Source organism: Poecilia reticulata, chromosome 15, assembly GCF_904066995.2.
Source record: "Poecilia reticulata chromosome 15, P_reticulata-male-v2, whole genome shotgun sequence".
Classification (NCBI taxonomy): domain Eukaryota; kingdom Metazoa; phylum Chordata; class Actinopteri; order Cyprinodontiformes; family Poeciliidae; genus Poecilia; species Poecilia reticulata.
Genome location: NC_088844.1, coordinates 28,309,723 through 28,334,700, shown reverse-complemented (window position 1 = coordinate 28,334,700; position 24,978 = coordinate 28,309,723). Strand labels below are relative to the sequence as shown.

The window sequence follows — 24,978 nt, the reverse complement described above, 5'->3', positions numbered from 1 at the left end:
CAAGAGATTCTGTCTAAGTTATGACAACAAATAAAACATTTTCAAACTGCGACGGCTATTAAGGCCGTTTTAGATTTACAAAATTAAGGAAGCGTAACTTTCCACATTAATTCTGAGCTCAGAACGTTTTCAAGAAAAGAACTTGGAAATTTCTGAGCTGCAAAAGTTGAGAATTCAGAAATTTTAGAGAAAACAAAAATTAAAAATTTCAGAGTTTGAAAAGTAAAAAATTTGCTAGAAAAAAAAAACAAGAACATTTCTAGATTAAGCTCAAACATTTTTTGGAAGAGTCTTGGAAATGACTCCTAACAGTTGGAAATTTAAGTTTTTTCTAATAAATTTCTGAGATTAATCTCAAAATTTTTGAATTTTTTTATTTATAAAATTAAAAATGTTCGTTTTTTTTTTCTAGAAAATTTTGGAGACCTCAAAATTTCTGATTTTTTTTCTAGAATTTTTTTTACTTGAAATTAATGTTAGAACAATCCTTGTTTTATTTCTAGTAAATTTTTTGAAATTTCAAAATTTTTGGATTCTTTGGCGGAAAAGCACTCCTTCATTTTTTTTCCCGTCCCCAACCCACCGTCGTACCAAACTGCACCAAACTGCTTTAGTTTATAAACAAAAATAGGTTTGTGCATAAAATTCTGTAACTTATACTAATATTGGGTCAGTCTAGCAAACGGTTTTAAAAATACATTCAGAGTCTGAGTGGACGTGTAAAGTGATATTGACGACGTACAACTTTAAAGCGATTCAGAATTCCCAGGACTAGGAATTGTGATTCTCTATGGATTTTTTTTTCTGCACCTGTAGTTTGCAGGATTCGTGGGAGAATCCTCAGAGTTTCTCATCCAGGTTTCAAACCAGCCGCTGTGAAAACATCCTTTGGAGAAACTGAGTGTTTGAATAAAAGCGGTTTGAAATCGGCGCCTCCTCTCGCTCCCCTGCATGCAGACGGGTTACAAGCTGTCTCATTTGAGAAAATCCCCCTCTTCCCCCCCAACCGGCTTTTATCTGCCGATAGGTAGGTGAATGCTGGAAATTAGGATTCCTGGAGAGACTTGGGACGGAGAGAATAGAAACAAAGACGTCCCCATGTCGGGAAGCGATGTCTCTCTTTCCTCTGCCTTCCCTTTCATCCCGAGGGCTCCTGTCAAACAGAGGCAAGGAGAACGAGAGCACATATAATACCTTTTAAGAGCCTGCCAGTCCTCTCCCATGCGATAAGCTCGGCTCGCATCACAATGGACTTTCAGGACCTGCAGTCGCTCCACTGCAGGCCTGACAACGCGCTCAGCCACACAAGCTACCGCTCAGTAAATGCTAATCATTAAATCTGGGGATCGTTCTGTTGGCTTCCTTTAATTAAGGTTTCTGTTCTGTAGTTTTATTGGGATTTGACGTCAGTGATGAGCTGAAAGGTGAAACGGCCGTTTATACTGTTTCCTTACAACAAGAAGGTGGCAGGTTTGAATCCTTGGCTTTTCTAAATGAGTCTGAATGTTTTCCGGATTCCTTCATAGTTTAAAAACATGACTGTTAGGTTAATTTGTTCTCACCAATATGCACAATAGTCAGTGCTTCACAATAATTACAACTTCACAGACAGAAAACTCCCTGTTCAAATGCATTCTGTGAACACCAAGTGGACCAGAGACCGCTCTAAAAGCAGGAACTGGACTGCATCGCAGGGCATTCTGGGTAAATACAACCACAATAAACATGCTAGTCTAGCACTAGCGGAGAAATGACTCATGGACTTTCCCAAGGACAAGAGAAATCCTACAACTGATAGAATGTGATGCTATTCTATGTTTGTTTCCAGTCCAGGTCCAGTTCGTTTGGTTCATTTGGGGAGGTGTGAATGCATAACGGACCAAAAAGTGAACTCCGGTCCGCCTATAAACCTCGGTCTCGGTTTGGTTGAACTGAACTTTGTTGCAGTTCAAATCCATGTGTGAACGCCAAGTGGACCAGAGACCGCTCCAAAAACAGGAAGTGGACTACATCACAGAGCATTCTGGGTAAATACAACCAAAACTAACACGTTAGCTTTGTGCTAGCAGCAGAAATGGCTCGTGGTTTTTTTGTCAAAGACGAGAGAAAAATCTCATGACCTCTAAAATCTGATGCTGCTCCATTTCTGTTTACATTTTATAAGGAAGGCAGTTAAGTTCACTGTCTTCTTCTGTGGTTTTTCTGTTGTTTCCTGGTGCAAAATATACATTTTCCTCTACAAACTTTAACATATTTAGCCAGATGTAATGGATGGGTGTGGCCAGGTTTGTTTTGGAGTAAAAACTTGGTAGATGTTTTTGGAATAATAAAAAAAGACTGACTAGAAAATATATAATTTGTGTTGAACTGAATATTTTTCACAGCTTGCCAGAGAAAATGTCCTGAATTGCGGTCAGGTTCCACACAAAGCTAATCGAAGGGCCACATTTGGCCCCCTGGCCACACTTTGGATGCCCCTGATTTAGGGGATATTAATACATTTAAATCTGCAAAAGCAACATAATTTCTGCACTTAAATTGCAGCATTTATCCTCTTTGGACACTTCAACGCTCAGGTTGTAAATACAGAAACACACAAATCGGTCAACAGCACAGATGCACAAATTGTCAACAATCCGTGTTGCAAAGTATTCAAAAATCTGTATAAACAGAGGCAGTGTCAAAATCCCCGGTCCTTTTGAATGTTAATGAAACGGAGGTGTTCGGATGTCAGGAATCTGTCCAACAATGATAACAGTACAACTCCTGTTTACACTGAGCGCGCTTCAGCTCCCAAAACCCAAAGTGCAGCCTCATTTACGTGCTAATGTGGGGAGGCAGATAAAGGACGGAGGAGCGATCACATGCCCTGTCAGAGAGTCACCCTTTGAACCATCCCTCATGCAGGCGAAGAGGGGGGAAATTAAAGAGCCTCAGCAGGTTTACCACCTTTCAAACACAACTCACACTCCACCTAAGTCCTCCTGTTTGTGACAGGGAGAATAAATAACCGAGCGCTGCTGCAGGAATCTGCAAACACACACCGGGTTCACTGGTGTGTTTCTGTTCCCAGGATTTTCTCTGGCAATTAATCCAAATGATTGTTTGGTTAGAGGAGAATTAGGCTGATGTGGAGAACCGACTGCCTCGTTTTGCGGCACGCTATTTTATGGTCCAGCGTATTTAGGACGGATTAAACCAAAACATTTAGAGTTGCGTCATACTAGTGTGATGACAAACTTGAAGCACTAGTAGGCCTGGGCCATAAACCGAGGATTAATCGACACAGAAATTTATCATGATGTCAGTATTTTCAGTTTTCTGGACAGACATGTTGCAGTGTGACGTCTCACGTGTGAGATCCCACTCCCAGCTCCCCGCTTTGGTTTTAGCTGCCAAGCTTTGTGAACAAATGCTACAAATTGTCAACACGACAACTAAATAATAAAGTAAGGAAAAAGTTGTAATTCAAAGTAAAAACGAGGGAGAGGCCGGTGGGCTAGCTATGCTAGCTTGACTTTAACAACTGTAACATGTAGATGTGCTGCAGAATTCAATGTGTTCAGTTAAAAAACACCAGCAGGTCATCAGAGCAGCTCATGAACCACGGCTGTTGGATTATCTAATTGCAGCACCAGCTAACAGATTCGCTAATAGCAACTCTAGCTAATCAACCGCAGCGATCACTTATTAATAATCACAAAATAAAAGTGAAGCCTGAAAACTTAAAACTGTAATGGACTGAATGTTCTGTTCTTTGTGTGGGAAATGTTTACGTGTTTTTTTTTTGTTTTTTTTTTGCTGAATCCCGATTCATAAAATGGGTTTGTCGTCAGTTGCTACGGCAACGAGCCTGTGTGTAGCGTAGCCGACACAGAGAGCGAGAAAAAGGAATAATCTGAAGTTGTTTTCCGATAACTTAAAGCAGCAGTGGTTTCTGGACGGTAGACTTGCCTGGCGTTGCTAGGCAACGGGCCTGCTGATTAGTGACGTTACATTTGGAAAGTTTTGCTCATTTTCCAGACACCAAAAAACATTAAGATATTGGATTTTTGTTTTAAGCGCTTGAGTTGTTTGTAGAAGCAGCAGAGACCCAAATAGAAGTATAAAAGTGTGCAGAATGTGTAACAGGTCCCTTTAAAGAATTATGCTTTCAATATAACAGGATGACTCATGCTTTGCTGCAGGTACGGGTCGGTTGGATGTGCGTACCAAACCGGATCCATGTGCATCACAGAGAACCAGCCCCTTCTCAGTTTAACTCCAAACTCCCAGACGACACTTCGATCACTCCTGACTTCACCTAAATATTCCAACACCAACATTTTATCTTCTTGTTTTGCCTGCGCGTTTCCAAACTTCCGCCGTTGATTTCCAACAGAGGGACCAGACAGACTAAGTTAGCCAGCTGGTGAGTACGGCGCGGATCATTTACCTGCGGATCTGACAGGAATGTTATTTTTTGGATTTGCACCAAATAAATACAAATGTTTCTCCGTCTGCTGGATGTGTGTGTTGTGCGTTCAGTCAGCTTTAGGTGCCCTCTTCATCTTTATCAGCTCAACTGGTACAAACATGCATAAAAATCTGAAAATATATTCTTCATTGTCTGCAGTTTTATAATCTCACAGTGGAAAAATGCAGAATAATTTACATATTCTTTTTCTACAGGCAGAAACACGGATCTCTGACCGTTTCTCTATGCAAAATCTCTCCAGGTCAGTTATTCTCAAACGTTTCAGCTTCACAGCCACAAAACAACAGTTGAAGATCGTTCTGATCTGGGGCGTTTTGGTACAAACACGTCGCGTAAGTCATTAATTTTTAGTAAATGATTTGCAACATAATCATGTCTTATCTATTTTGAAGAATGGCTAAAAGCAATGGACCTCTATGACATCTTTACAACTCACTGTAGGAGATTATCACTGATTAGCGAAACGGCGCTAACACGCTAATAGCAGCGCTAACCATTTGTTTAGAGCATTTGCTAGCTTTGAAAATGTTTAGCGCGCTTAGCGTCCCCTAAATTAAATCTTCTGGATAAATTAGCTCATTTATTTTGCTATTTTGTAAACTTTCAGTTGAATGAAGTTTGATATCTGTGCTGAAGTTACGTTATCGACTCTTCAAGTAGTTAGCCGTTTATATTCATGCTCTTATTTTGAAGTAAACAATGCAAATCTATGAGCATTACAAACAACCTGTGTCAAAATGAAATGAAATTGGTGCTCATGGGTTGTAGTCTTTCAAGGACAGATATAATTTGAATTTAAGTTAGCGTGTTAGCATTAGCTTCTGATAGCACTGTGCTGGAGTGAGGCTTCAGCAGAACTAATGTTTATGTTTGATGCTTTGCAGTTAGCACAGCTAACTTTTTAGCTATCAATGCTCAAAAAACAAATAAATCCTGAAAGTTACTTTATTATATTTATTTTTACTGGATGTTTTAGGACTCCCTGCAAGTGTGATACCAGTAATTTTGATATAAGCAATTATTTCTCAACGCTTTTGGACAAATGAAGAATTTATTGCAATATTTTTTTATGAGTCTGTCGCAGTGGTCCAGATGAACGTGACGGTGATAATTTTCAAAAATGTTCCTTTTGTTCAGTCAAGACAAAAATAAAAATAAAAATAATAGGAGCAGGAAGGGTAAATACAATCAGAGAGAAAAACTTTTACTTCAACTTTATCTTCCTAATCTCAACTGAACAACAAGACAGGATGAGGGGGTTTCTTTCATGAGAAAATTTTAATTTAATGATGAAATTTATGGAAACGTTCAAAAGCTCCATCAAAGTAGCTGAAAAAACGGCCAAAACCTCCAAAGGGAGGTGGAATTACGTCCAGAATTAAACTTTTACTGCAGCTACTGCACTTTGTTGAGGTCAGAGAGATGAAACATTAACAGTTTAATGTTTCATTGTGACGCAGTTCGGACTGCCTCCCTCCCCTTTAGGGTGTGTGTGTGTGTGTGTGTGTGTGTGTGTGTGTGTGCAGCTGCACAGGCTTCCTTAAACAAAGAAGTGAATTCACCAAAACCTTTGGTGAAGTCATGAATCGTGTGTGTGTGTGTGTGTGTGTGTGTGTGTGTGTGTGTGTGTGTGTGTGTGTGTGCGTGTGCGTGTGTGTGTGTGTGTGCGTGCAGAAAGCTCGCGGACGCTCTTCATCACCCGGCGCTCCAGCTCATTTGCTAATGAGAACAGTCAGTGGAGCCGTGTTGGAGGTGCAGCATTAACCGTTCCCACATGCAGCACAAATCCACAGCAACACATCTGCAGCTTCTCCCCTCGCGCTGTTAATATTATACATGGAAACTTAAAGATTTAGCTGGGCGCTGTACTCATTCACGTTTGCTTACAGTTTGACAGAGCCTGTCAGCTGTGACCCCGGGGTGATAGTGTAATGTATTCCCATAATTCATGATAACACCCACATAAAAGCACGGAGTCTAACTGAGGACTCTTTCAGCGGAGTGAAACTTTTACCGCTGCCTGATTATGTCTGCGTAAAAACGACGCTGAGAGAATAATGTTGATTACAAACTAGGTGTTGTTGTTGTTTTCTGCTGCATTTTCCTCCTGTCCAAACACCGACGAAGCTTTGAGCACCGAGTTATCGGTTCTGTTGTGACTTTTCGTTGTCCAAATCATTTAGTTTTAATTAGTTTCTAGAGTGTTTGCTAGTTTTTATTGTTTGTTATTAGTTAGGTCTTGTTTACTTTTTGTTTAGTTTCTATTACACTAGAAAAACATAAAATTTTACCAATTATTTTTGGTCGAGTTTCTGTGCAAATTGCTTAGTTCACTTAAAATAAGAAAACTGAGTAAGTAAGTAACTTTTTAGCGACATTTAGGAGCTTGTTTTAAATCAACAATTCCTCAATATTGATGAAAAAGTTCTAGTTTCATAGCCGATTATTTAATTTATAATATTTTTCCCATGTCATGAGTGAAATAATTTGCCTTTTCTATCAACATTAAATAATTATTTAGTTTAAAAAAGCTCCTATAACTTTCTGAACATTTATGTCAGTTTTGTCTTATTCCAAATGTATTAAGATATAAATACTAGAAACTAGAACAAAACGACTTAGTAAGAGTTTGAGTTTTTGCTGTTTAATCATTAATAGTAGTTTTAGTGTTTCAGGTACAGAATATTGTATTGTGATCATGTATTGATTAGATATGATTTTCAAAAATATGTTTAATTATTGTTGCATGGTGAACCGACTGCTCTCCATTTTAAATAGATTCATAAACACAAAAATAAAGAATCTATCATTTCAATATGTTTTACAATAAAACATATTGGATAATATTTTCCCCATTTTTATTTATTACAGTTAACAAAGACGTTTTCTGAATTTCAGTTTTTGCCATGTTGTTAGCTTTAGTAACCATGGTAACCATCAGCCTCCCAGAAGCCAAAGAGCTGAATAAAATTCTGGTGTAATTATTGAGGGAACGGTGGAACATTTTGGGCTTTATCCCGTATTATGCAGGGAATTAACTGCAGCAGAGTTATCTGCACTTGGCACCAGGGCTTGAGTCAAAAAATCCTCCACCGGGTGAACCAGACGGCCTAAACAGTCACTGAATTTCTTTTTTTTACTTGTCTTACTTTTCTACAGGGGTATAAATATTGTGTCTGGGGCTACATAATAATGCACACAACTGTTTTTCTTCTCCCCATTTTTCAGGCTGGGGTTCACGGAGGGGTCAGGCCCGACTGGAGAAGAATTACTCTGAGTGGTGAATCGGCATTGCAAGAATTTTTTAATTTCCTGTTACTCTGTAATTGTGCTGTAGTTCGGTCCTCGTACAGCATCCTGCGCGGTGCCTTGTCTGATCGGCTCGTTCCAGTGGACAGATGATGTGGAAACGTCCTTTAATCTCGTTCCTCCGCCTCCCAACGTGACGGCGCGTACAGCGCCACTCACAGATATTCACTCCCTTAAACTTTTTCCATATTCGATAACAAACCTCTGTGGATTTTGATGTGATTTACTTGATAGTCCGAAACATTGTTACACACGTGTGTGTGTGTAAGATTTCACCGTTGGAGAACATCATGAACACTATCGGTGTGTGATACCGCAGATTTTGCAAATCGGTCCAACACTAATTAAATACAGGACCTGCACTGCTGATAGATACTTTTTTATTTAAAATTCACATTTTGCATGTTTTTGTACTTTCATTTGAGTCTCAACTGCTTCTAAAAACGGCTCAAACATTTAAAATAAAACAACGTCCAGACGGTATTTGGCAATAATTTAATGATTTTTGGTGTCTTAAAAAATGAGCTGTTTCAAAAACTTTCAGATTGTAAGTCACAAATCAGCCCGTCACCTAGCAACCCCAGCTAAGCCCAGCGGGTTACCTAGCAACCCCAGTGGAGTTCTACCCGTTACCTAGCAACCCAAGCTGAGCTCCGAGGACAGAATTTGGACAAAGTTTTCAGGTAACTAAAAACTGCTTTATATTAACATGATTTGAATGTTTTTTTCTATATTGACAAAGAGCAAAATATCATGAGAGAAAATTAAAACCAAAAAAACATTTTTTGAGGGAGAGCTGAGAAACTGGAGTAGAGAAATAAAACCAAATTTCAAGGTGGAATCTGAAACTAAAGTATCGATCTTAGCAAGCTAGCAACGATCCGATATTGATACCAACTTGGTATTGATATTATCGATATTTTGGATTGATCTGACAACCTCCGATGAAGATCGGGGAACACACGGAGGAAGTTCTGAAGAAGTTTAAAAGAAAATAAATTTTTCACTTTTGAAACTCAGAAATTTCTGAGTTTTCTCTACAAGTTTTGTGAGATTAATCTCTGAAGTTTTGACTGACTCCTGAAGTCTGGTTGGATGTGACTGAGGTGACGCGCTTTGCTGACAGACTTCTTTCAGATTTTCATAACTATAATTTTCAGCCATTATTTACGTCTGAATTTACCGCATCGGTTCAACGCCGACAGCGTAAAAGTCGGATTAAATGCAACATAACCGTTCTGACTGCAGACACGCCGACAACAACATGTATCTGATTTAGTTCCATATGTGGACGTGGCACAGACTGGATTTTTGGGGGGTGAAAAGGTCAGAATCGTGCCGTTCAGACTTCTGGGAAAAGTCGGATTTGGTCGCATCTGTCTGGTGTGTGAATGTAGCGCAACAAACACAGTTATTCTCTTCAGAAAAATGGTCAAAGATGCCACACTTTTCAGATTTCTATTCATAAACACAATTTGAAAGGCCTAAATGTTTCCCCTCCATGTTAAAACACATTCAGGTTTGTGTTTACAATGCGACTGAAAGCTGTTGCAAGGCATTGTGGGACCACAGGGACCGCTAACACCTTCCCTTCGGGGTCTTTATGAGCTCACTGTGATAAACTGGAATTATTCTGCCATCTTTTACGAGTGAAATAAAGCAAACCGGCCAGATGAGAAGCAGAACTAAGTGAGTGGTAAGTGCTTTAGAGAGGGGGCGTCGACTTCCAGGCCTCCAGGGCCGAGGAGCTGCTCCTCCATCCAGGCTCTCTCCCTCTCCTCAAAGCTGCGCCCGCCCCGCTGCTCAGGGTCAAATAAATCACCTGCCACTGCAGGTGCTGACCTGTTGTTTATTAGTAAATGTCCAAAGGACAAGCTTTGAATAGGGGGCGGAGTCAGAGCGGGGTAGTCAAAGGGTTAAAGCGCTAGTCTTGGGTCTTAAGGTTGATTTAGAAGCCCCTCTGGGAGGCTGCTGTGCTACCCTGAAGAAATGAATGCCAATAAAGGCCGAAGTGACTGATGTTTCACAGCCTCTTAATTATCTTGTTAAAAAGAGTGACTATGGTATGTCGAAAGGAAATGGGGTCTTGATGCTGAAGATTTTTACATTTGGAGAAAAAAACACTAAACAGCGAAGCTTTGGTGACGTTACAGCAGAAAACTTGATCTGGATTTAACACAAAGGCAAAACCTTTTAACACAGAAACATCTGAGAAATGTATGCATTTATCCAGAAAATAAAAGTTATGAGATGTGTCAAACATGGGGCGCAGGGGCCAAACCCGGCCCGCCATAGCTTTCAATGTGGCCCTATAGACTATTATTTTATCGATCAAATCACAGCAGTTTTTACCTTCTGATTACACCAGTAGCTGCGTTTCCATTGAGCAGATAACTGCACAGTTTGACATTTAAAACATAGATTCACTTTAAGGAAACAGCAACTTTGAAAAAAACTTGTTTTGGCAAGTTTGAGGTGGAATGAGGTGTTTTTTTTTTTGGCCATGTCACAATTTGTGTATTTCACAAAACTGCAATGGAAACTATTTATTCACATCAAACGAGTCACATGATCAACAACCGGATGTTACTGCTGGCGAAAACCACAAAGAAGACGACTCAAAAACTTTGAGATTAGTCTCATAAATGTTACAGAAAAAAGTTGGTAATTTCTGTTTCAAAAGATTAATTTAATACATTTTTGAGAAAAACAACCTGGAGATCTGTGTTTCAAAAGCAGATTTCTGAGATTCATCTCAAAATTTCAGAATTTTCCCCAACAAATTTTCCACGTTTCAAACTCAAAACAGTTCCTGTAATTTTTTTTTCTTTCTGTTTTTAATGCGTCTATTTACGGCGTCAAAGAAGCGGGAAGTTGAACCCGACAGAAAAGCGTGAAACATGTTTCCTCTGTTGCCTTGCAGATGCATCAGTTTGCAGTCTAATCTGTGAGTGACAGCAGAACCTGATCTTCAGCTGTCTCATAAATTGCTCCATTGTCTCCTGGCTCTTGACACAACCTCATGAAGCATGTGAGCTGCAGGGGAAAGCAACGCGCCAGAGGCCTTAGCATAACACTCATCCAACAATGACTGGCACTATCCACCAGAGGTAAGTCAACCTTAACATTTTTAAATTAAAATAATGATTGTCTAAACATTTGTACACACCGTTTCTGTGTACACACGCCTTTGTCTAGACGGTGCGTTGCCGTAAAAGCTGGCAAAACAACATTAGGCTGGGAGAGCGCTGCAAACTATCAGTATCAAATGATGTCATCTGCCCATGTAATGTAAAGCTAAGATTGAACTCGATCAATTAGGATTTGCAGTGGAGCAGAAAATAGCTTATGACAGAGCTAAGGTGGAGGAATGCATGAGGAAAGTAAACTTTTCTCTCCTGCTGCACATTTGCAACCAGTCTGCAGGCATTCTGCTATTTACTGTGAGAAAAATACCGTAAAGCCACTTCAGATGCTAAACACAAATACCGATCCCACCTGGCTGACGCCTTCATGTTTGAGTTTTACAACAAGACCTGCAGCTCTGACACGTTTCCTGACAGCCGTGCTCAGATGGTTCCTTTACGTGAACAATGAACACGGGACAAATCGGACCAAAACAGAAGCTACTAAACTGTGTAAAACTAAGTACACCCTTACTGCTTCTATTGGGTTTCACCCTGACGAGATGCACATTTTAAAAGTTTGTAAAAGTTCAGGTTTTGCCAGGTTGTCGTCATCCAGTTTTATGTTTTAATCCAATTCCAGGGAGAAAATAAGGGGATTAGAGACAAATGAAATAAATTCTTGTTGCTAATTACTGATAATTAGCATAAATTTGATCAGTTCCATATGTGATCAATAATCATTAATAATTATTGAATAATGATTGAATTGTTGTGATGAATCTAACATAAAGTGAAACAATGCTCAGAGAAAGTGTCACTTTTAATCCAAACAAATGCTCAATTACACAACTGAACATCTTTGAAAAGCAGACGTGGAGCCTGCTGCACAACCATCAAAAACACAGCACGTGGTCAACAGCAGAACGCTTGTCTTTTCTAGCAGCCATACAGAGCATACAGCAATAAAAACCAGCCAACCAAACGTTGAGGAACTCAGCTGGGGTTGCTAGGTAACAGGTGGCGTTCCACTGGGGTTGCTAGGTACAACCAGTCTGCCTGATTTGGAATGTAACCAAATCAGGCAGTGCCTCCTGATTTGGTTACATTCAAAAGGTTTTTGAAACAGCTCACTTTCCTGACACCACAAAACATGAACTTATTGCCAGAAACAGTTGGGTGTTTTTTTTTTTTCAAGCAGTTGAGACCCAAACGGAAGCGTAAAAACAAACTAACTTTGAATCTTTCACAGATTTCGATGCGTTTTGCTTGAATCACACCTGAGGGCCTCCAGTAGAGAAAAAGCAAACAAACTTCAGAGTCAAATCGGTGACTCTGTATAAAGTCTAATTTGTCGCAGATGTTATCTGTGTGGACATCGGTGTGTCAAGGCAGCTGAATAATGAATCAGTGAAAATGACTTATTACCTTCTCAGCAGCTCATCGTCCTGATCTGCCCTCAAAAGTACAGCCGCTAACAGAAAACTTCCTCCCAGCCAGCAAGTCTGTGCAGCAGGTCATTCCAAACGGCAGCTCAGATCCTGTTTGTTGCCGGGCAGATCGCTCCGAGCCGCAGCTTGACGGGCAGGTGTAATAAGCTTGGGAGTCGAGATATCACCCTCAGGTGCAGCCGCAGGCGGGAATAATGCCGAGTTAGCATCTGAGGATTCCTTGCCCATAACGTCGGCCTTTGTTCGAGTTGTTCTGCGGAGATGGGAAATATGTTCACGCTTGACGTGTTCTTGTAATACCCGTTAATGAGTGTCAGAAAGAAACCGCGGTTCCAAATACCTTTTGGCGTCACTTCGGTGTGAAAACCACAAACCAAACTGGTGGTAAGATGTAACGTTTGTTAAATTAAAAACTCAAAATTATCGATAAAAACCAACGTTTGCATGAAAGAAGCTTCAGTTACAACTGCGACCTCCACATGTCTGAGTAAAAAATCATAAAGTCTGACTCAGTTTTAGCGATTACATAAACAAACTGTATTTTTTTCCCATAATAAACTCATGTCTCCGTTTTTTTGTTTTTTTTATCTCGCCTACTTCAGGGGGCGGGGCGCGCCCCACAATGCTAAATGCTAAATGCTGCTAATCCTGCCCCAAGGCCCCAGACAACAGAAATACAAATTCGCAGCTGCTTTAATTACCGGCTTTCAAAAACCCAAACAATAAAACGGCCCAGATAGAAATGCTGCTGGAAAACAAACAACCTCTAAGGTTCGGAAATGAAAAACACAAATCATATTTCATTTTAACTTCTCTTCATTGGCGCCATGTTAAAAGCAGAATTTAAAATTCTCCTTCTAAACTCCTCAATAATCATCCATCAGTGATGCTGCTGCTGTAGGTTTAGGCTGCTTTCTTCTTCTACTGCTCCCCAATTTACATTATTTGTTATTTCAACTGTTAATTTCATGTTTTCTGTGTTATTTCCCTCCATAGAGAGTTTTAGTATAATTCAGTTAGTTTTTTATTAACTATTATTAGTTAAATGTTGTTTAGTTCTAGTTTAATTATTGCAGTAGTTTTAGTTTTTTTCATATTTGTAGAGTTTAAGAAGGTCAAAGTATTGTGATTATGTTTACATCGATTGAGTAATAAATACTAAAAACAAGATAAAATCCTCAAAACTTCTATTATTGCCGAACAATAATTGACTCTGGTCGCCGTAAATTAAATTTTACATCAATTTGAAAGTCTAATAAATAGATTCATAAAACAAAAACAGAGGATTTCATAACTATGATTTCAGTATTATAGCTTCAGCTTAGTTTTCTAAACACATAATACAGTTGCAGTCGTAGATTATACCTAATAATCACCGTTTTTATTTATTTCAGTTAACAAAAATGTTTTCTCAATTTCCGTTTTCTTTATTTCATTAATTTTAGTTCATTATAATAAAGGCATGGCATGTTTTTAACGATTTAAACTTATTCACGTGGCATTTTAACTGGATTTCATCGATTTCATCGCCGGAACTTTCTCCAGCTGAACAGAAACAAAACTGAAGATTTTATCTTTGTTTTGTTTACCACAGCTAGAAACCATCAATCAGGCCTGAAGTCTGGGTTTAGTGATGGACTTTGACCTTCAGAATCACAAAAAGACAGTTACAAAGTCAGTCTTCTATCACTTGAAGAACATTTCCAGGGTTAAGGCAGTAATGTTCCGGAACGGTTTACGACCCATCTGTTTAGAGTTACTTTTGATTAGTAGTAAATGGAACATTGGCTACATTGTAATAATCATTACAGCGATAAATTCACAGTCACTAATTGACAAACCGATAACAGACTTTACATTTGATAAGCGCCATCATCAAAATCATTGATACACATCAAATACAAGGTAAATGTTTTATTTATTATGGTTCCAAAGCGACTCCAACCAGGAGGGGTTTTAGTTTTGATTTAAAGGAACTCAGTGTTCCGGCTGTTTTGCAGTTTTCTGGAAGTTTGTTCCAGATTTGTGGAGGATAGAAGCTGAACATCTGTAATGGAAACGCAGCTACTGTCTCGTTGTCTGAGGAGATGGACAATAGTGCTTTAACCTTTAGCAGTTGATTGAGAGATACATCTCAGTCACCAAACAAGCTGCGTCTGTTTCACGCGCCAGTAATTCCTCTCGCAGCACAAAGCCCGGCTCTGTTCGGTCCCAACCACCCGAGCCCCGCTTCTGAGCTTTTGATTATATTTTATGAGTCCTAATTGTGACTGACCTGGCCTCCCGGTGGCTTCATTTCATCAGAGGGAGGCCGGGTCCGGTCCCGCCTCCTGGCGGGGGCATCTCTGCCCGTCGGCGCGGCTGTCTGCTGACCTCCACCTTCACAGGACGGTGAGGGACACGTCTCAAGTTCATCCTCCCCCTGGGTGGCGCGCCTCTCGGCTTACCTCCACCTGTCCGCTGGGGCCGCCGGCTCCCTTCACCCCTCGCCCTCCGGTTTCTCTGACCCGCAGCTCCTTTTACAACTTTTGTTTACCAACACCAAACAGGGGAAAACACTGTTCATCAGTGATGAATCAGCCTCGTGCGAACAGAAACCCGGGTTGCCAGGCTGGATTTGAGATGAAACGGCTTTGGGCTGCACAAAACATGGCACATCTAAAATACAATAACCTAGTAGATCAGGGTTACTGTAGACGTGTTGCATTTTATTGTTTAGATCTGGAAATCTTGTGCATGTGCACAAACACATCGTTCAGCACGCCATCCGTAGCCGTGCTGAACTCATTCACTCATTCATAAAATGACACCTGGAGATGGAGGTGTTATTAATTCAGTGCAGTGCGCCACAGCAAAGGGAAAAGTAACGCAGAAAAACCTTTCAAGAATAACTCAAAGCCATTCGTATTCTTCTGTTTCGTCGCTTTCTGCGTTGGCTACGCTACACGCAGACTCGTTGCCATAGTAACTGGCTAACAACAGCTCCACTAGTGTATCAGGATTCAACACCAACAAAAACACTCAAAGAGCAGAACATTCAGTCCATTACAGTTTTATGTTTTCAGGCTTGATTTTTTTTAACTGAACAAAAAAACCCAAACCGAATTCTGCAGCACATCTACATGTTAGTTGTAAAAGTCAAGCTAGCATAACTGACCTACTTCCCTCTCCCTCGCTATTATTATGTTTTTAGTTAAAACTTTTTCCTGACCTTATAATAAAGTTGTCGTAGTGTTGATAATTAGTAGCAAAGCACTGCATCCTTTTACTTCTATAAATCACGCAAACATTTCAAATTTAGCACGTCTGAACTGACAGCACAGCTAAAACCAATGGTAGCCATTGTTGACGAGTGGCTTTTTGCCCTCCAGCAGGGAGATGGGGGCTTGTGAATAACAAAAACTGAAATTGAGAAAACATTTTTAACTGAAACAAATTAAAACAATGGGAAAAAACTGCAACTTACTGGATCTATATTATGTTTTAAAACTAAAACATACTGAAATTATATAATATCCTTCATTTTTGTGTTTATGAGTCTATTTATTAGCCTTTCAATCTGATATGAAATTGATTTGTGAATTGGAATATGACATTTTATATATATTTATATCTGAAACTATTAACCAGAGGTTGAGATCTGGGCTGGTTTTTTTCCGGCGGGTTTCATGTCGTGTTTGGGCTGGAAACTGTCAGTCAAACCTGGCAACCCTGACAGCAGCTCAAACGTTAGCTCGCCACCGCGCTCCGTTTCCATCCTGAAGTCCAGTGGCTGCTGCTTTCCTTAGCGGTAACATAAGAATGTGAGTCTAACCCTTTATTAAACTGCAGATTCCTCGCTGTTTGCTTAACCTCGAAGTGACTCCGGAGTCACATTTGTTCTCTACAGCGGAAAATGGCCGCTCCTTGACCAGATTCGCTTTGATGGAGTAATGAAAACAAATGAGTGTAACACGATAATTTATTGAGGAGGGACGCACTTTCAAAGCCGACACCGGAGGGCGGAAGGGAGGGCTGAGGTGCAACCAGGGAAACACTAAGCTATGTTTGTCATCACTCTCAACATTGTCTCTCGTACAAATTATTTCCTCCAGTTCACTTCAGAGTATTAGTCTTCTGAGGGGTTCGATTAATCAAAAGGAAGCACAGTTCCATATGCCGTCGACTGACCCACAGTGGATTTCCATCCATACGTCACTGTTCTGCTCCCGGAGTTTTTCTTCCTCAAAATTAATGCAAAAAACCCCCCAAAAAAACGCAAAGCCTGGTTTTAAAATGCAGAACCTTAAGAGGATATTCATTAACGTTAAACTTTCTCACATTTTGCCATTTAACAAACACAGAAATGTATGTATTTCTAGTAGGAGAGAGAAAACAATGCAAAATTTTAAAGGTGTAATGTTACGTATTTTCCAGACAAACTGCGATTTTATAGCACAACCAACTATGTTACCTTCACTTGTTATAACAATGTTGTACATATCAAACATGCCTTAAAGGTGACATACGATGCTCCCATCAACAGGCTAATGGAAATGACTAAAAGCAGATGCTCAGTTACACCACCGAGCATCTTTGAAAAGCAGAAGTAGAGCCTCCTGCACAACCAGCAATAATTCATCAAGTGGTTCCTGGATGGTGAGTCAACAGCAACACTTGTCTTATCCAGCAAAAACTTTCATACAATACAGTTTTCAGTATTTAGCCAATAATTTCACGCCAAAACGTTTAACTTTTTCATGTGTTTGACTTCTTGAGTTTCCTTCAACTGTGATTTTCTTCAATAAAGGCCAGATTTGTAAAAGAAACAACTTCTGTTGAGAGATTTTTCTTTATGTTGATCCATCTTCTAAAACTCCAATAAACTACATTAAAATCTAAAGTTGTAATGTGACAAAATGAGGGGAAAAAAATCATTTTTCTAGCTCCTGCTGGAGATTTTCACCCTAATTCTGTTCTAAAAATGGTTGCAGAGGACTTGACCTGATTTTCCATGCATGGATTGACTTGAAGACATAATAAACATAATTTTCTCTGCGTAGACTCTGTATTACCAGCTATTTAGACAGAGTTATTTTCCACATGCTCACCTGTTGTTCTCACTGCCACTCTCTGGCGGTATAATAACATTCCCGCTGGAGAGCAACATCTTAATTCACTCTTATCACTTTTGGTCGTCTGGCTTCCAGTCAAGCTGGGGTCCTAGAGGTGGAATGAGTTTGGCGAGGAGCGAACACACATAGCGGTACAGTTAGCGGAAAAAGAGACGGAAAATTGCCTGCATAAGCAGGAGAGATAGAGTTTCATCGCTGAAAACGCACACTCGTCTTTGGCGGACTTCAAACACTTAATCGGCAATCATTTCTCAATGAGCCCCGGAGGAGCACACTTTAGAGCCGCACCAAACAGTCCGCCGCTTTGTGCGCTCTAATCCCTCGCGGTTATGCATCATGGGGAGCCGCCGGTCGTTGTTCAGGCGGAGGTTAACCCCCGGACAGACGGAGAGGAGCTGCAGCATCAGGGAACACTTTCTGCTGGTGCACACTGCAAAAACACAAAACCTCACCAACCAGCTTCTAGTCCAAATATCTGACAACACTTAAAATGACACAAAGCTAACGCAGAAGTAAGTTTTCAGCAAGATGTTGGAGCTGGTTTTGAGGCAACTTAGAAGGGCAGTATATATGTAAAATCGACTTTTTTACACATCGTGATGTGTAAAACGCCTGGGTGGACCTAGCCCCGCCTCCGAGACGCAGCTCCTCCTCAGACCTGCAGTTTCCCCTCCAGTTCCCCCACTCTGCTCCTTCAGACTAGCCATCAGCGATTAGCAAACACCTACTGAGCTCATTATAGGAGCAACTTCTCAGTGAAACTCTGGTAAAAGCATCATTAAAGGGTTAATAGAGGAGCCATGTTGTGATGACTTCCTGAAGGCGGAGCTTCAGAAAGAGCAGGAGTTTCTTAAAGAGACAGAGGCCCAATTTAAAAGTGTTAAATTATCAAGTACATTTCTTTTGAGTCACATATAGCATTATAACAACTGAAGTTAACATTGATTATGCAGTAAAAAAGCACAATGTGGCTGGGAAATACATAGCACTGCCCCTTTAATACTGATGAACTAGTACCACCAGCACTTTTTCATCAATATTAAGGAATTATTTACTTACAACAAGCTCCTATATCCACCTGAAAAGTTGCTTTTAAATTAGTTTTATCTTATTTCGCGTGCGCTGAGACATTTGCATCTGAAACTAGACCAAATGCACTTGGTGAGATCTTGTGTTTTTGCAGTGCAGCTCTCAAATTAACATCGTCTTTTGATGTGGAGGCTGGATGGATGCAAATGAAACGCGATCCCATAAATGGCTTCTCTTCTGCCTCGTTAGGCTCTGTGGAGAGGCTGGACCGAGACCTGCTTGACTCACACATGTGACCGCTCCACTTCACAGACGCACACAGACACACAACTGTCTTCCTTCAACTCCTCTCTCACTCCCATCTTGATTGTGTCCACATTGCTTGGGAAAAAATCCAAACATCACTTAACCTGGCTGGTGGAGGAGGAGTGTGTTTGTGCGGCGAGGAAAATCTCCAGGCTCTGACTGCGTCTCATTAATGAGAAAAGATGAGCGTTCCCCTCTGCAATTAAGAGTCAATCTCCTGCATTAGCTCACCGCCCCGCGGCCACACACGCAGCACAAAGACAACAGGCCGTCCTCTGTCACTCATTTCTCCCATGATAGATTAAATTAGACGCTCACCTGCTGAAACCTAAACTTGGACAAGGAACTGCTGATATTTGATCATTTCAAACAAGTGTCACAAAGAATGAGACAGTCATAATAATAGAAAATAAACGGATTGAATCACAAAAACCCCTTTTCAAGGAATGTATACTTACACAGTTAAATGACTGCATTTGTTGGAACACAACACACAAAGAATACGCAGAAAGAATAAGTGAAAATAGACACTTTTAGTATTATTACTGCAAAAAAACACGACGTCTTACTACGTATTTTCGTCTAGTTTCTAGTGCAAATATCTTAGGTTGTTTCCCCACCTGGTAGTCTGGTTGGTTCAGATCGATTCAAGGACAAAGTTGCAACATTTGTTACATTTTTCAGCTGCTGCAGATCTTTAAAAAAAAAACAAAACAACCAAATCCTTTGAAAAATCTGTTCACCTCCTCGCCTGTGGGGGCGCTGCATCAAGAAGCACTGAAGTAAACGACACAAAAACCTGAGAAAAAGCCACTGAACGCAACTTCCTTCTCTGCAAAATGTAAACATAATTGGAGTGGAATCAGATTTTTGTGGTTGTTGGATTTCTCTTCTGTCTTTGGTAAAAAAAAAACACAAATCATTTCTCCAGCTAGCGCTAAACTTCCGCATTTGTTTTGGCTGTATTTACCCAGAATGCCCTGCGTTGTAGTCCGCTTCCTCTTTCTGCGACGTTCAAATACGCACCAGAGTTCACCTCAACCTAACTGAGAAAGAGGTTTATAGGCGGACCAGAGTTCACTTTTTTGGTCAATTACACATTCACACCTTCCCAAACGAACCAGATTATCCAGACAAACGAACTGGAGTTGGATTGAACCGGATTGAACCGGACTGAACTGGACTGGTATGAATGCACCTTTAATTTTGTCTTATTTAAAGTAACTTTTCAGGAAGAAATAGGAGCTTGTTTTTAGTAAATAATTCTTGAATATTGAATATTTGTCCTTTAAAAAAGTTTTAGTTCCACTGGCAGATTTTTTACACTTTACAAGACATTTTTCTTATTATAAGTGAAAACATCTGCCAGTGGAACTAGTTTAATCTACATTTAAGAATTACTGACTTAAATCAAGATCATATTCTTTCTGAAAAGTTACTCTTTAGTTAGTTTAGTCTTATTTCAAGTGTACTAAGATATTTGTTCTAGAAAGTAGATTAAAAAGTTGGTCAGGTTTTGTGCTTTTGCAGTGCAGCTGAAGCAGCAGAAACACATAAAAAGGTTTGACTGCGATTCAGACTTGGAAGGTCAGGTTTCTGCCACTCCTCTCCGTGTGAACTTCAGGTTTTGCAGCTACACGCTTTAACTGCTGCAGGTCACATTGACCCCTCTTCCTCGCTCTGCTATTTGCTCCTGTTCCTCTTCATTCATGCATTATTTGCAATTACCGCTGTCATTAACTTTGTGAACTCTCTTTGTTTTTCTCTCCCACAGAAAGTATTCGTAACCCTGAGCTTCTGTGCTCAGCCTCGAATCTGTTCTCCACAAAACTGTTGAGGGAAATATTGAAACAGTTTACTAAGATTTATTTTACTTATTATTTTCAAATTCAGTATCAAAACTAAAATTTTGTTTGTAAATATGTTTACATTTTTTTCTTTTGACACAAAAGAGAAAGTAATCTGTAGGTACAAAGAAATCAAAATGAGTTCATGAATAACATTAAGGGTCAAATTTACTGAATCTTTGTGGAAAAGCCTTTCTTCTTAGTTTCTTTTGGAAGAAACGGGTCATAAACAATTGAAGCCAGAAGTTTAAATAAACGCATATTTTTTTTTCTCATTGTCTTACATCTGATCAAAAGTTTTTTTTATTTTTTAGGACAGTTAGAATTTAGAAAATTATTTATATTTGCTAAATGCCACAATAATGAGAAAGAATGTCAGATTTTTATTCATTAATGTCTTTAGAATCAGTTTACTTACATTATCATGTCTTTGTATTAAAAAATGTTGACAGAAAATTAAAAATTTCACTTTGATATTGGAAGACATTATTTTAATAATACCTAAAATCCTAAAGAGGGCAAACATAAAAAATATAATTAAAATAAATGTCAATGTTTTTCACTTTATCCATGCTTTGTCACTTTATTGACAGAAGTTTGTAGACAGGCAAAGGTTACAGAGTTCCAGTGAATTAAATATATATGTACTGTACTATATGCAGGTCTGGAAGAAAACAAGAGACCAATTAAAATCATCAGTTTCTCTGATTTCACTAAGTCCAAGCAAACATTTTCTATTTATTTGCGGAAAATGAGAAATCGTCAAAATAAAGGAAAAGATGCAGTGAGACCTTAAATAATGCAAAGAAAACAACAAAACTAATCAACATTTGGTGGAATAACCAGCAGGTTTTCAGTCCAGATCTCTCTTCATATTTTATAGCTCTATATAAAATAATTACAGCAATGCTTAGCCTGGTGGGGTGCAACTTAAGCCTGGTGGCCCGCCAAGCTTATATTACACTGGGGGAACCCTTTGTTAGTGCTTTATTTGTCACAGACTCTATTGCCACAAATACATCAATCTAAATTTTCTACACACACAAACAGAATACAGGTTTATTAAATCTCCACCTTTTTAGATAATCGTTTTTAGTGATTAAACTGAGTTTCTGTGTGGATGAACAGCCGAAATGCTGGAATATGTATTTGTTTTCCTCAATATTCCAATACGTGTGGACTTACACATATACCCCAAATAACTGAGTCATGTTCCACTGAAATATCTACGGATACTAAAAGGTAACTGCAGGCATTTTTGTTATATTTTCTTCAATGTGTTTCACTTCCTTTTCCAATCCATTTTAATCTCAAATTACGCAATTTCACCATAGCTGACATATTGCAGATGCACACACCACTTGAAAAGTGTTTCTCTGTTTATTATGTTTCGCCCTCATGACTCTGGAGGACCAGAAACCCAAACGGAGCCACTGAATGGAGTGGCTGCGATGGTCACGGGGTTTTCAAGAGTCTACCAGAAAATGAGAGACGAGTGGAGGAGAGTGAGTTGGGCTGGCATAATGAGTGGCATATTGTGAAATCTTTACCTACAAAGCAGAGTCTTCTTCCATGCAAATGAGACTCACTTGATAAGGATCTGTTTGATGGGACACATGCGGAATACGAGGCAGCTAATTCCCTCATTAGTATTCAACAGAGCTGATTGGCAAAGACTGGCGAGGGAGCCAGCCGGAGAGCATTTCTGCAAAACCCAATATTGATTTGTTTAATGGTGTCAGGGAGTCAAAAATCACAAATCTCCTGTCGATTGTTTATGAGGCTGTTTAGCGGGCCAATAGATGCCCCTCGCTTAATTAATACCTCATTACGGCGATGTGATTATATGCTTGAACTGTTAATGGGGCTCCTGAATTTCAAAGACCACCATAAAAGGTGTTTTGACAAACGGAGCTGGGGAAAACGCGATATCTGATGAGCCTCGGTGCGTTTGTGGATGTGGGGACTCTTTTGTTTGTTTCCTCTGCGTTTTGTGCCCAAATTATTCACAGGGCAGCAGCGCTTGAAGGCTCAACATTTCTCTTTGTTGCTCTCATTTTGTTTTTTATTACTGGGCGTCCGTGCAATTAAAAGTACCCGACGTCTACGGCAAGCCCTTTTGACATAAAATCGGTTTCCTCCGACTGTCTGTAATTACATCCTAGATGTCTAACAAAGCATTTTGACCTTCCAGAGCAGTAAATTAGTCCATCCATCCATCCATCCATCCATCCATCCATCCATCCATCCACCCACCCACCCATCCACCATTCATCCACCCACCCATCCACCATTCATCCACCCACCCACCCACCCATCCATCCATCCATCCATCCATCCATCCATCCATCCATCCATCCATCCACCCATCCATCCATCCACCCATCCATCCATCCACCCACCCATCCATCCATCCATCCATCCATCCATCCATCCATCCATCCATCCATCCACCCATCGTCTTACAGGATAGTGAGGGTTGCTGGTGCCATTCTCCAGGCGATAGCCGGCCTAACCCTGAGCTGGCCGCCAGTCCATCACAGTAGTTTATAATATATGCCTGTTCATTCTGACTAGTGAGAACAATAATTCAAGATATCTCAAACTCCATCAAGTCGAGCTTTGCTACGTCGGCCTACGTTTCGCTACATGAGTCAATGTTTAACTACGCGCGTCCACGCGTAGCTACGCTTTGCTACACGAGTCCACTCTCATGCTTTGCTTCGAATGACAGCAAACCAATGGAGGCGGCTGCAGTTCGCATTCGTGAGCACACAGAGCCGATCTGAAGGGCTCTTCATTTAACTGCCCATAAAGAGAGTGATAATGGCTCAGGTTTATGAGGACTCAGCCCAGTAAGGAAGGCTTTTACAGCCTCGGCTGCTGTTGTTGTTATTCCCACTGTTCCTCGATGGCCACTAAAGCGGAAAAATGGATCCGCTCTCTGGGCTGAAACATGAAGCTGGGCTTATTCTCCCTCTTTTTCTCTTTTTGTGTGAAAGGCGCCCAGGCATTTGCCTGCATGGTTATGGAGTTAAATGCTCAGCTCCATGGCTGGGTCTGCATACATCCCCCCTCCCGTCCATTTCATTCCCCCTGACAGGATTAGCAGGTCTCCAGTGTTAGAAATACATTAAGTGGACCTTTGCAGTCACTTATTATGCCTGATTATGCAGCTGGAATGGGGAAGGTAGGCTCTGTTTGTAGTTAAATAACTTCTCAGATGCTTTTCTCTTCTTTTTTTTTAACAGCAGCAATCTTCAAAGCATGAACGGGTCAGCGGCTCAGGCACAAAGCCGAGATTGATTTCCACCCTCCTACTCTTTGTTCCCGTGATTTAAAGAGGACAGGTTCTACTAAATTAGTTTGTCTGTGTTATTAATGGAATAGCCAATTAAACCCCCCAATACGCCGGTGTCACGGCTAAACAATGCAGCCAAACAGCCGGCTGGCAGCGGCGGGGGTTAATGAAATGGTTAACTTATGCTGATGTATAGATAGGATTAGGATCCATCTGGGCAGCGTGCCACTCCATTAGTGCGAAGTCTATGCTCTTGAAATACCACAGAGTCCTAACAGCTGTCCGTTTCCTCAACAAGTACGGCAATCTTCATGGAAATGATGAGTTCTGTGACATCGGCCGACGCTGCAGACGTGCCCGGTTTCGGCTCGCCGTGCTTTGACAGCTGGTTGAGGCAACAATCCGAGTCGAAACAAGTGGACGATTGAGGCGGTCTGAGAACGTTTTCCATGAAATCAGCAGAGGCGGCTGTGATTGACGGGCGGGAAAGAGAAGAAGGAAATATCATCAGGAATCATGTGTTGCTATGTTTTCCTGACAGAAATGAAGGTTGGGGGCTCAGTTATGAAAAGATGGAGTTGTTTCTTTCTGTTTTCAGCTGCGTCTGAGCTCAGGTGGTCCAGAACTAGAAAGTACAGCGCCGCCAAATTTTAGTATTTTCTGTAACTCAAGAAACCTCAACGGCCTGGCTTCTTATTTCTAATCCATCCATTTTTAGTAAGCCTTTAATAGTATAACATAACGTCCATAATAAGACGCTTCATAAAACCTCTAAAAAAAGCTGATTTTCATCTCTAAAGTTCTCCTACAAACCATCTTTATGTTTTTTCATGTTTTTCTCCAGTATGTAACTTTTGTAAAATGTTTTTTTTTCATATATTTGTAATATCAGACAGAAAATCTCAGAGCTACTATTGCCATCTGGAGAAATGAACCAATTCTGATCAAAAACAACCAGTCAGAGCCAGGAGGAGGGTCTTAGCGCTGCCAATCATGTTTGTGTATGTGTTGCTTAATGT

The 24,978-nt window shown here is 40.3% G+C and overlaps 2 long non-coding RNA genes across 9 annotated transcripts in view; one reads left to right on the top strand and one right to left on the bottom strand.

Annotated features, from left to right (window-relative positions):
* LOC103477130 (uncharacterized) overlaps nt 1–24,978 on the bottom strand; it is a 111,250-nt gene that overhangs the window by 19,575 nt on the left and 66,697 nt on the right. For 5 of the 8 annotated variants that reach the window (XR_014091206.1, XR_535585.3, XR_535590.3 and 2 more), the window contains one exon: nt 12,340–12,615. The exons of the other annotated variants lie outside the window; for them this stretch is intronic. This is a non-coding gene — a long non-coding RNA (uncharacterized LOC103477130). The remainder of the gene's footprint in view (nt 1–12,339; nt 12,616–24,978) is intronic. 8 annotated transcript variants of the gene reach the window in all.
* LOC145555173 (uncharacterized) lies at nt 1,369–8,230 on the top strand. Its single transcript, XR_014091266.1, has 3 exons — nt 1,369–2,027; nt 4,188–4,809; nt 7,706–8,230. It is a non-coding gene; the product is annotated as an uncharacterized LOC145555173 (long non-coding RNA).